Below are 11,282 nucleotides of genomic sequence, written 5' to 3'. Positions count from 1 at the left end.
GCATTCCTGGAAACCTATAAACTTCCAAAACTGAATCAGAAAGAAATTGACAACCTGAATAGACCAATATCTAGTAACGAGATTGAAGCAGTGATCAAAAACCTCCCAAAAAACAAGAGCCCAGGACCTGACAGATTCCCTGGAGAATTCTACCAAACATTCAAAGAAGAAATAATGAAACTCCTGAAACTCTTTCAAAAAATAGAAACAGAAGGAAAACTTCCAGACCCTTTTTATGAAGCCTGCATTACCTTGATCCCCAAACCAGGCAAAGACCCCACTAAAAAAGGAGAATTTCAGACCAATTTCCCTGATGATATGGATGCCAAGATTCTCAACAAAATCCTAGCTAATAGGATCCAAGAATACATTAAAAAGATTATCCACTATGACCAGGTGGGATTTATACATGGGATGCAAGTGTGGTTCAACATTTGCAAATCAATCAATGTGATAGAACAAACCAAGAAGAGAAAAGAACCATATTGTCCTCTCAATTGATGCAGAAAAAGCATTTGAAAAGGTACAGCATCCGTTCCTGATTAAAACCCTTTGAAGTATAGAGGATACCCTATGAAGGATAGAGGGAATATTCCTCAACTTCATAAAATCTATCTATGAAAACCACAGCGAATATCATCCTCAATGGGGAAAAGCTGACAGCCTTCCCTTTGAGATCAGGAACACGACAAGGATCCCCACTTTCACCACTGCTGTTCAACATAGTACTGGAAGTCCTAGGAACAGCAATCAGACAACAGAAAGAAATAAAAGGTATTCAGATTGACAAAGAAGAAGTCAAACTCTCTCTCTTCACAGCTGACATGATACTTTATATGGAAAACCCAAAAGACTCCACTCCCAAACTACTAAAACTCATACAGCAATTCAGTAATGTGGCAGGATACAAAATTAACGTACAGAAATCAGTTGCTTTCTTATATACTAACAATGAAAATATAGTAAGGGAAATTAGAGAATTGGTTCCATTTACTATAGCACCAAGAACCGTAAGATACCTGGGAATAAACCTAACCAAAGAAGTAAAAGATCTGTACTCGAGGAACTACAGAACTCTCATGAAAGAAACTGAAGAAGACACAAAAAGATGGAAGAGCATTCCATGCTCATGGATCAGAAGAATAAACATTGTTAAAATGTCTATACGGCCTAGACGAATCTATACTTTCAATGCCATTCAGAGCAAAATTCCACCGGCATTTTTCAAAGAGCTGGAGCAAACAATCCTAAAATTTGTATGGAACCAGAAGAGACCCTGAATTGCTAAGGAAATGTTGAAAAAGAAAAACAAAACTGGGGGCATCACATTGCCTGATTTCAAGCTCCATTACAAAGCTGTGATCACCAAGACAGCATGGTACTGACACAAAAACAGACACATAGACCACGGAACAGAGTAGAGAGCCCAGATATGGACCCTCAACTCTATGGTCAAGTAATCTTTGACAAAGCAGGAAAAATATACAGTGGAAAAAAGACAGTCTCTTCAATAAATGGTGCTGGGAAAATTGGACAGCTATGTATAGAAGAATGAAACTCAACCATTCTCTTACACCATTCACAAAGATAAACTCGAAATGGATAAAAGATCACAATGTGAGGCAGGAATCTACCAAAATCCTAGAGGAGAACATAGGCAGTAATCTCTTCGACATTGGCCATAGCGACTTCTTTCAAGATATGTCCCCAAAGGCAATGGAAACAAGAGCGAAAATGAACTTTTGGGACTTCATCAAGATCAAAAGCTTCTGCACAGCAAAGGAAATAGTCAACGAAACAAAGAGGCAACCCACGGAATGGGAGAAGATATTCGTAAATGACACTACAGACAAAGGGCTGATATCCAAGATCTATAAAAAACTCAACATACATAAAACAGATAATCACATCAAAAAATGGGCAGAAGACATGAACAGACACTTCTCCAAAGAAGATATACAAATGGCTATCAGACACATGAAAAAATGTTCATCATCACTAGCCATCAGGGAGATGCAAATCAAAACCACATCGAGATGCCACCTTATACCAGTCAGAATGGCCAAAATCAACAGGACAGTAAACAACATGTGCTGGAGAAGATGTGGAGAAAGGGAAACCCTCTCACACTGTTGATGGGAATGCAAGTTGGTGCAACCACTTTGGAAAACAGTGTGGAGATTCCTTAAGAAATTACAAATAGTGCTACCCTATGACCCTGCAATTGCACTACTGGGTATTTACCCCAAAGATACAGACATAGTGAAAAGAAGGGCCATCTGTACCCCAATGTTCATAGCTGCAATTCCACAGTCACCAAACTGCGGAAAGAGCCAAGATGCCCTTCAACAGACGAATGGATAAAGAAGATATGTTCCATATATACAATGGAATATTATGCCTCCATCAGAAAGGATGAATGCCCAACTTTTGTATCAACATGGATGGGCTGGAGGAGATTATGCTGAATGAAATAAGTCAAGCGGAGAGAGTCAATTATCATATGGTTTCACTTACTTGTGAAGCTTAAGGAATAACATGGAGGACATGGGGAGATGGAAAGGAAAAGTGCATTGGGGGAAATTGGAGGGGGAGATGAACCATGAGAGACTGTGGACTCTGAGAAACAAACTGAGGGTTTTGGAGGGGAGGGGTTAGGGGGGTAGGGTGAGCCTGGTGGTGGGTATTAAGGAGGGCACGTATTACATGGAACACTGGGTGTGGTGCATAAGCAATGAATTTTGGAACACTAAAAAATAAAATAATTTTTTTTTTTAAAAGTCATTGAGGGGGCACCTGGGTGGCTCAGTCAGTTAAGCATCTGCCTTCGGCTTAGGTCATGATCTCAGGGTCCTGGGATCCAGCCTGCATCAGACTCCCTGCTCACAGCAGCACAGAGTCTGCTTCTTCCTCTGTCCCCACCCAACTTGTGCTCACTCACTCACACTCTATCTCAAATAAATAAAATCTTTAAAATAAAAAGTCACTGAGAGAACTAAATAAGCTTAAGAAATATAGACAGTCTAACACATGGTAAATGGTCAACAAGTAGTAGCAATTAACAATAAATTAAGATTTATTGTCTTTTTAAAAAGAATTATAACTTATTTGACACAGAGAGAGAACACAAGCAGGGAGAGCAACAGGCAAGGAGAAAGGGAGAAGCAGGCTCCCTGCCGAACAAGGAACCTGAAGCAGGGCTTGATCTCAAGACCCCAGGATCATGAGCGCAGTTGAAAGCAGATGCTTAACTGAGCCACGCGGCATCCCAAGAATGGCTGTCTTTGAGTAACTTAGTCAACAAGGGTGGCAGTAATATTCATCATTATCCCAGTGTTGAACATACCTAGGAGCAAAATCCCAATGGAAGTTACTTGACCACAACTCGGGGCGGGGGTGTGTGTGTTCTAATTGCCCCAGCAACAAAGCAAATAATTCCTCCACACAGCTGGGCAGCACTTCAAACCACTATTAGCTACTCAGGACACTAGCACGTAGGGGATGGTTCGGGGCGCACAACAACTCATTCGCATAACAGAACTTAAAAATAGGTATTGGCAAGAAATTATTTCACTCTGAGATCTGTAATTACGCTCCCTGGAAGACTGGAGGGAAAGACACCTAGAATATCCGCCAGGATTAAAATCCTACATATTAGCGATGAAGAAATTTTTTTTATTACTTTCATGCTTCAACCAGCTCTGTTAAAAATAAACATTGCCGGGGCGTCTGGGTGGCTCAGCGGGTTAAAGCCTCTGCCTTCGGCTCAGGTCATGATCCCAGGGTCCTGGGATCGAGCCCCACATCGGGCTCTCTGTGAAGCAGGGAGCCTGCTTCCCTTCCTCTCTCTCTGCCTGCCTCTCTGTCTACTTGTGATCTCTGTCTGTCAAATAAATAAAATAAAATCTTAAAAAAAATAAATAAACATTGCCAATCACTGCACCTAAACCTCTTGTTGGCTGAAAGACACTTGCCCAAGTCACTTTACTATGTGTAATTTCTTTGTAGTGAGCTAGGTTTTGCGCCAGCTGCAATTACTTGATTCCAGCAACAAAGTGATCTTTCCAGGTGTGCCTAAGTTCTAACATACAGAAGCATAACATCTTGCGAATTTGCACAGCTTAGAAATGCCACGGACTGGGTGACTCCATTCCCGGTTAGATTTTCAATGCCAGATGGTGATTCTGTGCTAAAAGATCAGGTAACCAGGCCCACATGGATTGCAGAACGAGCCCTTTGGCCAAAAGCAGTGGGTTCCAGGTGGGCTGGAGTCCACACAGAGATGTGCCAGGCTTGTTAAGCAACCAAAGACTGCACCTGCACAAAGGAGAAGGTGGGAGGTCACCTGAGTCTAAAGTCCTTTTTGAGTCCCATTCCCTGCCTTTACTCATTCACCAAAGGGCTGCTGAGTTCGTGACGTCACAATGCATTAGGAGGGAACAGCAAGGAGGATTCAGGAGCCTCCCGCTTAGCACCTTGCAAAGGGGGCACGTGGCTGGTATCTGGCAGCATTTCTCACCTCCTTCTCGGAAGACAAAAAACACCCGGAGTGCACATTCCCAGCCCACACAGACCTTCTGAACCGGGAACTGCCAGGGGAAGAGTCTGGGGGTCTGCACACACTTTGTATTGTAGTAAAGTATACATAACCCAGAGTTCTGCAATTGGTTTCTGATCATTTTTTCCCCTGGTTTAATGGTTACTTTGGCGAAACAACTAACCCCTAAAGCTTCTCTCTCTGCTACTCTGCATCACATCACTCCTCTGGGTTTTCGTTTTAAAAATAAAAATGGTGTATATTTTAGGTGTAAAACATAAGGATTTTATATACATATACGAAGTGATTACGAGAGTCAAGCTAATTACCTCCTCCCACACTTGTTTTTGTGGTGAGAGCACCTGAAATCAATCTGGAGCTCTGATCTACAACTGGCTGCAGTTAACAGTCCCTGTACTGAACACTGGCATCTGTATTTTTAACTTGGACCCCAGCGTTATTTTCAGGGAGAGTTGGGAGCTGGATCCCAGGATTATTTTCAAGGAGAGCCCCAGGTTTAAAGGAATGGGTAAGGGGGACAGCAGAGCTGTCATCTCAGATGAGGTCACCTGGCTGACAAATGCATTCAGCCAATCAACAAGCATTTATTGGGCCTGATTCTTTACAAGGACATTAGTTTGACTCTGGAAGAGGAATGGAGCCCATGTTCGGTTCCTGGGGGGTTCAAACCGCGCTGCCCTCGAGCTCCCCCCGGTCCAAGGCAGAAGGCACACAGGTGAGTGGAGCATGGTGCCCTTGGGCACCACAAAGTGCGTTCAGCTGTGCCCAGGAGTGGCCTACTGGAGACTATTAGCCATGGCGAAATTCCCAATTCAATTCATGGCGAAAAACCCAACTCCAAACAAACGAACAAGCAAGCAAACAAAAACCTGAAGCAGAGAAGAAAATGCAGCGAGACTCACAGGACCAGACGATCGGGGATGCAGCTGGCCTTGGGTACGGCTGGGTGGCAGACTCGGTGAGGCCTTCAAGCGCCTTATCTTCCGCCCTTTCTGGGCTCTGGGGTCCTTAACGCCCAGCCGGAGCCAGGAGCCCAAACAACATTTTCAGCTCCGAGTCTCTCTTTCGGGGTAGAGGAGTCCCCGCGGCCTGAATCCCCACCCGAGGACCAAGTCAGCGCAGCAAAGAGAATCTCTCCCAGCAGCTCCAGGAGAAAAGCAGAAGACACGATGCTGATTGGTCGCGCCTTGACCAATGTCTGTGCTCCCAAGGAAGGCCGCCTTCTGATTGGCCAGATCTTGCACGAGGAGCCCGGAAATGGGCGGGGAATGGAGTTCTCTCACCGATAAGGGTGGACGGGGTGGGGCGTCATCGTCCAAAGCAAGGGACGCTGGCAAACAAGTGGCGGGTTGAGAAGACACGAGCTGCTGGTGCTGGATGCCAAGACCAGCTTACAAAGGGACCACTAACCCCAGGGTGCCCAACTGGGTGAGAGCGGGCAGTAGTCCTCTGCCAGCTAGCTCTTCTACCCTGTTTGTAGGGCGAGAGAATTTGGAAAAGAATACGAGGTAGGAGGTGCTCCAACAACTGCCAGTGAAACTGTGCGGTAAAACAGTATTGGCTTTCTTATAATCAACAGGTTATGAGACTTAGAAAAATACAACCGTGGGGCGCCTGAGTGGCTTAGGTCATGATCCCAGGGTCCTGGGATGGAAACAGCATGGGGCTTCCTGCTCAGTGAGGAGCCTGGTTCTTCCTCTCCCACCACCCCTCCCCGGCCCGTGCTCTCTCCCCTTCTCTGTCAAATAAGTAAAATCTTTTTTAAAAAATATAAAACATTTCCCCTCTCCAAGGCCTATTCTGTAGCCTTGAGAAATACTATAGCCTAGGTCATTTGGTGCCTAGAAACCTGCCGTTTGTGACATGGCACCCTCTGACACCCATGTTTAGAACAGCACCAAGGAAATCAAGCATTTCCACCGCACGCACTGAAAAGGCTCCTCTTCCTTTCTTGCAGATGTAGGCAATTTGGTTTCTTCTGCAAGGCTCTCTGTCAACTGCTCTGATCCTCCAACACACTTACCAATGACTGGCCAACTCTTCCTTGGAAGCTGTGGTTGGGGTGGCAATGCCGGCTGGTTCTTGTCCAGGTGTCTAGAAGCACCCCCATGTGCACAAGCATAAACATGGTTTTGCAGCTTTTCGCAGGTTTGGGGATTCAATCCAAGGTTGAGGGAAAGCGAGGGCAGTTGGGAACAGTAGAACTGATGGGAATTCCTCAACTGCGTTATCTCCTGACCTGAGAAAGGAAGAGAGTTGCCCTTCAGAAAATAGACCTGACTTCTTTAAAGTGGTCTGTTTTCAGCTGCGACATGGAGAGAACTCAAATAACTTTCCACTCTGTCCACATCCCTCGCCCTTCGCTGAATTTCTTACAGCACGTCGCAGCTCTGTGTCACGTGGAGCATGGCCTTGCTCATCTACCAGACCCCACTTAGTCTTCATTTTGTTAACACATGACGCTAGTATAGTGGTGGGCCGTTTTTCCCAGTCAACGGAATACAAACACTAACGTATGTACCAGAATAGAGTGTTCACCCTCAGAAGGTAAAATAACGCTCCTTAACAAATACTGAACTCCTGTTTCGTGTGAGGCATTTGGACACAGGCGCTTACGGGTTAGACAAATGATTGCACCAACTACTCCAGTCGTGATAAAGGTTGTAAAAGAGAAGCAGGTGGTATGAGAGTTGGTAGTAGGAGGGCCACACCTACACTGCAGGGATCCTGGAAGGCCTCTGGAAGAAGAGAGCTGAAGCCAAGATGTGCAATAAACATTAGGCACCAAGTGGGGAGGGGTGTGAGGAGCTGGGAAGCCAGGACCTGCAAGCAGCTGGTGCAGCTGGGGCAGAGAAGGGAGTATGCAGGGAGGTGATTCCCAAGCAGTTAGCAGGAGCCAGATCGGGCAAGGCCTGCCTCAGGCTCACACGAAGGATTTTCAGCTTTCAGTGCATACCTGAGAAGAGTTTTGAGCAGGGAAGTGACCTACATTTACATATAGGATCACTTTGCTTAGCCCGTGGAGAACGGATTGAAGGAGGGCAGGAGGGGATGTCAGTGGAAAAGAGGATATTACTGGAGTTAAGAAGACAGGTAACACCTGTTCACTGGACAACGTTGAGGTATGAGCAGAAGTTAAAGCCAGTGGGCTTCAAGGGGGGTTAGGTGTGTCAAGGGGAGGCAGGGATCGAAGATTATCCAGATTTCTGGCCTAAGAAATTCAATGGATACTGGTGACATTTACTAAAGAATGAAACCATGTAAGAATTGGGAGGACTTCTGTGATATGTTGGTGGAGAGGTGCCTGTGACATACCCAGGTGGAGAGGGACTTGGATAGATGGGTCTGGAGCTCAGAATGGTCTGGGCTAGAACTCTATTTAGTAGTATGTATTTGGATAGAGATGGAAATGAAACCTAGGGACTTGGACAAGATCAGGGGCTCAGAGAAATTACGGTATTAGGGGAGGGTCTAGTACTGAGCACTGAAGAAATCTACCACTTACCACCAGAGTGGAGGAGAGGACAAGGAAACTGGTAAGACATAGGAGTGGGATAGCGGGCTCCAGGATTCCCTATCCCCTGGTCTTTATGGCCTGGGTAGTCTCCTCCCACACAGAGCAGGGCTAACCTGTGTAGCCAATATGGTATTGTGGAAAGGACAGTGCACAACCGAGGTTGTGGCTATAAAACCTTTTAAGACTTCAGAGAGACATAAGGGGGTGCCTAAAAATGTTGTTCAAATAATAAAGCTTTTAAGAGTCTTAAGGCTATTGTCCCTCAGCAGCCTGAGCAGAAGCTCAAGGTAGAAAAGGACTTATCTCAAAGAAATTTGTGGGTGTGACCTTTGCTAATGGAGTGAGGTGGAGTAAGACTCCCAGGAGACACAGTGTTCACAGTAACTACACTGGCAGCACACTACCAGCTTGGACTGAAAAGAGATACACTATAAAACGTTAAAAGGTCTTTGGACCTCCCATACTCTACTGGGTGATGGCAGGCTGAGAAAGCGATGTACGTGTGAATACGGGCTACCTTTTATGGAAAAGGAAAGATGACTCTGAAGATGGAACCAGGAGCCCAGCCTCCAAGATGGCCCTCAACATTCCCCATCTTCTGGTATTCACACCTTTGGGTACATCCTTCCCACACTGAATAGGACGGCCCTCTGTAAGCAGTATATTGTGAAGTGACAGTATGTCACCTTTGAGGACAAATCATTGTACCTTCCAGCATGCTCTCCTGGATCACCCGCTCTAGGGGAAACCAGGTACCATGTCATGAAGACATTCAAGCAGTCCAATGGAGATGCCTACATGGTGAGGAACTGAGCCTCATGCCAACAGTCATGTGGATAAGCCATTGTGTGTGTGTGTGTGGGGGGGGGGTTCCTCTGGCTTCAGTCTGACTGTAGTGCCACATTATCATGAGATGACCCTCATGAGGGACCCCATGCAAGACCAACCCAGTTCAGCTGCACCCAAGTGCCTGACCCATAAAAACTGGGATATAATGTTTGTTGTTTTAGGATATGTCCTGGGGGTGATTTGTTAAGATGATATGGCTTAGGTTAATTTGTAGTAGGTCTTGAAGTAATACAATAGATAATTGATATAAGGAAAGCGACCAAGAATGAGTTCATCAACAGTGAATGAGCTGTTTCAAGGAGAGTGTGGACAATGGTGTCAAATGTTGTGGCATAGCCAAATCCCTCATGCCTGGATGCCAACAGACCCCATACAGCCATCCTGAATTTCATGAGTATCTCTTGATCGTAGAAAACAACAAAACCAATCAAAACCCCACTGTACTCAGTATACTTAGTGTAAGAAAACGAAGAAGTACCTATCATTCTTTTAAAGGACTTCATTCAAAACATGATTTGAAAGTCTACAATGCCTCTCAGTGACCGTGGATAAGCTAAACTTACCCACTCTCTCAGTGACCTCGTGTGGACGCACCACGCCATTACTGGGCTCTAAGTCGGCCTGACCTGTAGCACCTGGACTACTGGGTATGCCGCAAGCGCTCACACAAGGTGACACGAGACTAAAGCAAAATCTTAAGACCGGGGTGTCTGGTGGCTCGGTCGGTTAAGCATCCAGCTCTTTTGATTCTGGCTCAGGTCACGATCTCAGAGTCGTGAGATCCAGCCCCATGTCAGGCTCCATGCTGGGTGTGGAGCCTGCTGGAGATTCTCTCCCTACCTCTCCCCCGCCAAAAAATAACTTTAGAAAAGACTCCAAAAACATTTTACCAAAAATGAACACTACCACTACCTCATAGTGATGTTGTAATTTATATCTTAAAAGTATTTTCACGACATCTTATTTTGTGCTCACAAAATCTTATCTTATTTTGTGCTCAAAAACCCTGTGAGCTGGGTGGTGGGTCTGTAAAAAAGGCAAATACAAGTCATTCCTATTTACCAAGTGAGGAAACGAAGAGGCTTCAGTCACTGGATTAGGGTCACACAGTATCTTCCTTAATGGTGCAGGTCTTCTGGTGTCAAGTTGAGCACTTTTCCCCAAACACCCAGGCAGCATTTACCAGGGAGGATTCCTAGAGCTTCCTCTTTCTACAAATAATCCCAACATGACTCTAATGTAACCTTCTGCAACGATCTATCTGCCTTGGGCTTTAATGCTGTCTTTTCTGAAGCTGGAACCATGGAATGGGTAAGGTTTCTCTGTCTTCTTTTCCCTTTGGTTCCTGGGCACCTTGAATGTCTTCCCCAGCAGTCCTCAAGAGTGGCGAGACAGCAACGCCATTGCTCAAAACATCCTTCACTGGAAGCTGCCTTCCAACAACCCAAGTTGCCTTCCGACAACCGAAGGCAAGACAACTCTTGCCTTCCCGGAAGAGAAACCAGTCTATCGGTTGAGAGTTATGTTTTATTTTTAAATTACAAACAACATCATCTGCTTGATCATCTTCCTTAATCACATTTGTAGCTGCTTCCTAAATTTCAATCTACACTTAGAGACCTAAACTTTACAAATACTGAGTATATTCAAACATGCTTGCTGTGGACTCAGAGGGCTCACCACAAAGACATTCTGGAAAGGTAAGTGGCACCAGCAGCCTCTGAACAGAATTACCCTGAAGAAGAAAACCCTCATAAGGAATGCATAGCAATGATATTAAAAACATTGGCTCGTGTGTGTTGAGTGGCACTTTACATGTCTTGTCTAATTTAATCCTCAAAAGAATCTTATGAGGTCAGACAAAGTTCTGTTTAAAAATCAGACATTGTCATGTGGTCACACGGGTGTAACACCTTTATATCCTAAAGGGCAAAAAATAATTCCTAAATCCTAACGCCTCTCAGCAGCCACCATCTCCTCAGAGGGTTGGTCTGTAGGGATCTGACCCAATTTGGTGTTTTTCACACATTTTCAAGCCTGTTAGTGTTTTGCCATTCCCCATCAGTGCACATTTTATTCTATTTTCAGTGGATGCAGAGTGTTAGGGAACAGAAATAAGTGTATTTTTGGCTCAGAGAAACTCAAGACATTTCCAAATTTCCTCAGTCTGCCTCCATGGCTCCAATGCCACTTCTTTCATACTCATCTAAAGGAGGATACAAGAAACTATATCTCAAACTTGTCTTTGCTTCTGTTTTTCTCCTATCAGGATTAGTGTAAGAAGAAATGAAGACCTGATCCAAGAATCTATTCTGGTAACAAACTATAGAAATGATCCCTGAAAGTATAGTCTTCAAG

At 44.9% G+C, this 11,282-nt stretch overlaps 1 pseudogene; it reads right to left on the bottom strand.

Annotated features, from left to right (window-relative positions):
* Nucleotides 1–11,157: 11,157 nt before the first annotated feature.
* Nucleotides 11,158–11,278, bottom strand: LOC125090087 (uncharacterized; annotated as a pseudogene).
* Between the last annotated feature and the right edge of the window lie 4 nt (nt 11,279–11,282).

This window comes from Lutra lutra, chromosome 17 (genome assembly GCF_902655055.1).
Source record: "Lutra lutra chromosome 17, mLutLut1.2, whole genome shotgun sequence".
In the NCBI taxonomy this organism is placed as follows: domain Eukaryota; kingdom Metazoa; phylum Chordata; class Mammalia; order Carnivora; family Mustelidae; genus Lutra; species Lutra lutra.
The sequence above is the reverse complement of the archived record's forward strand: the minus strand, read 5'-3'. Positions and strand labels throughout refer to the sequence as shown.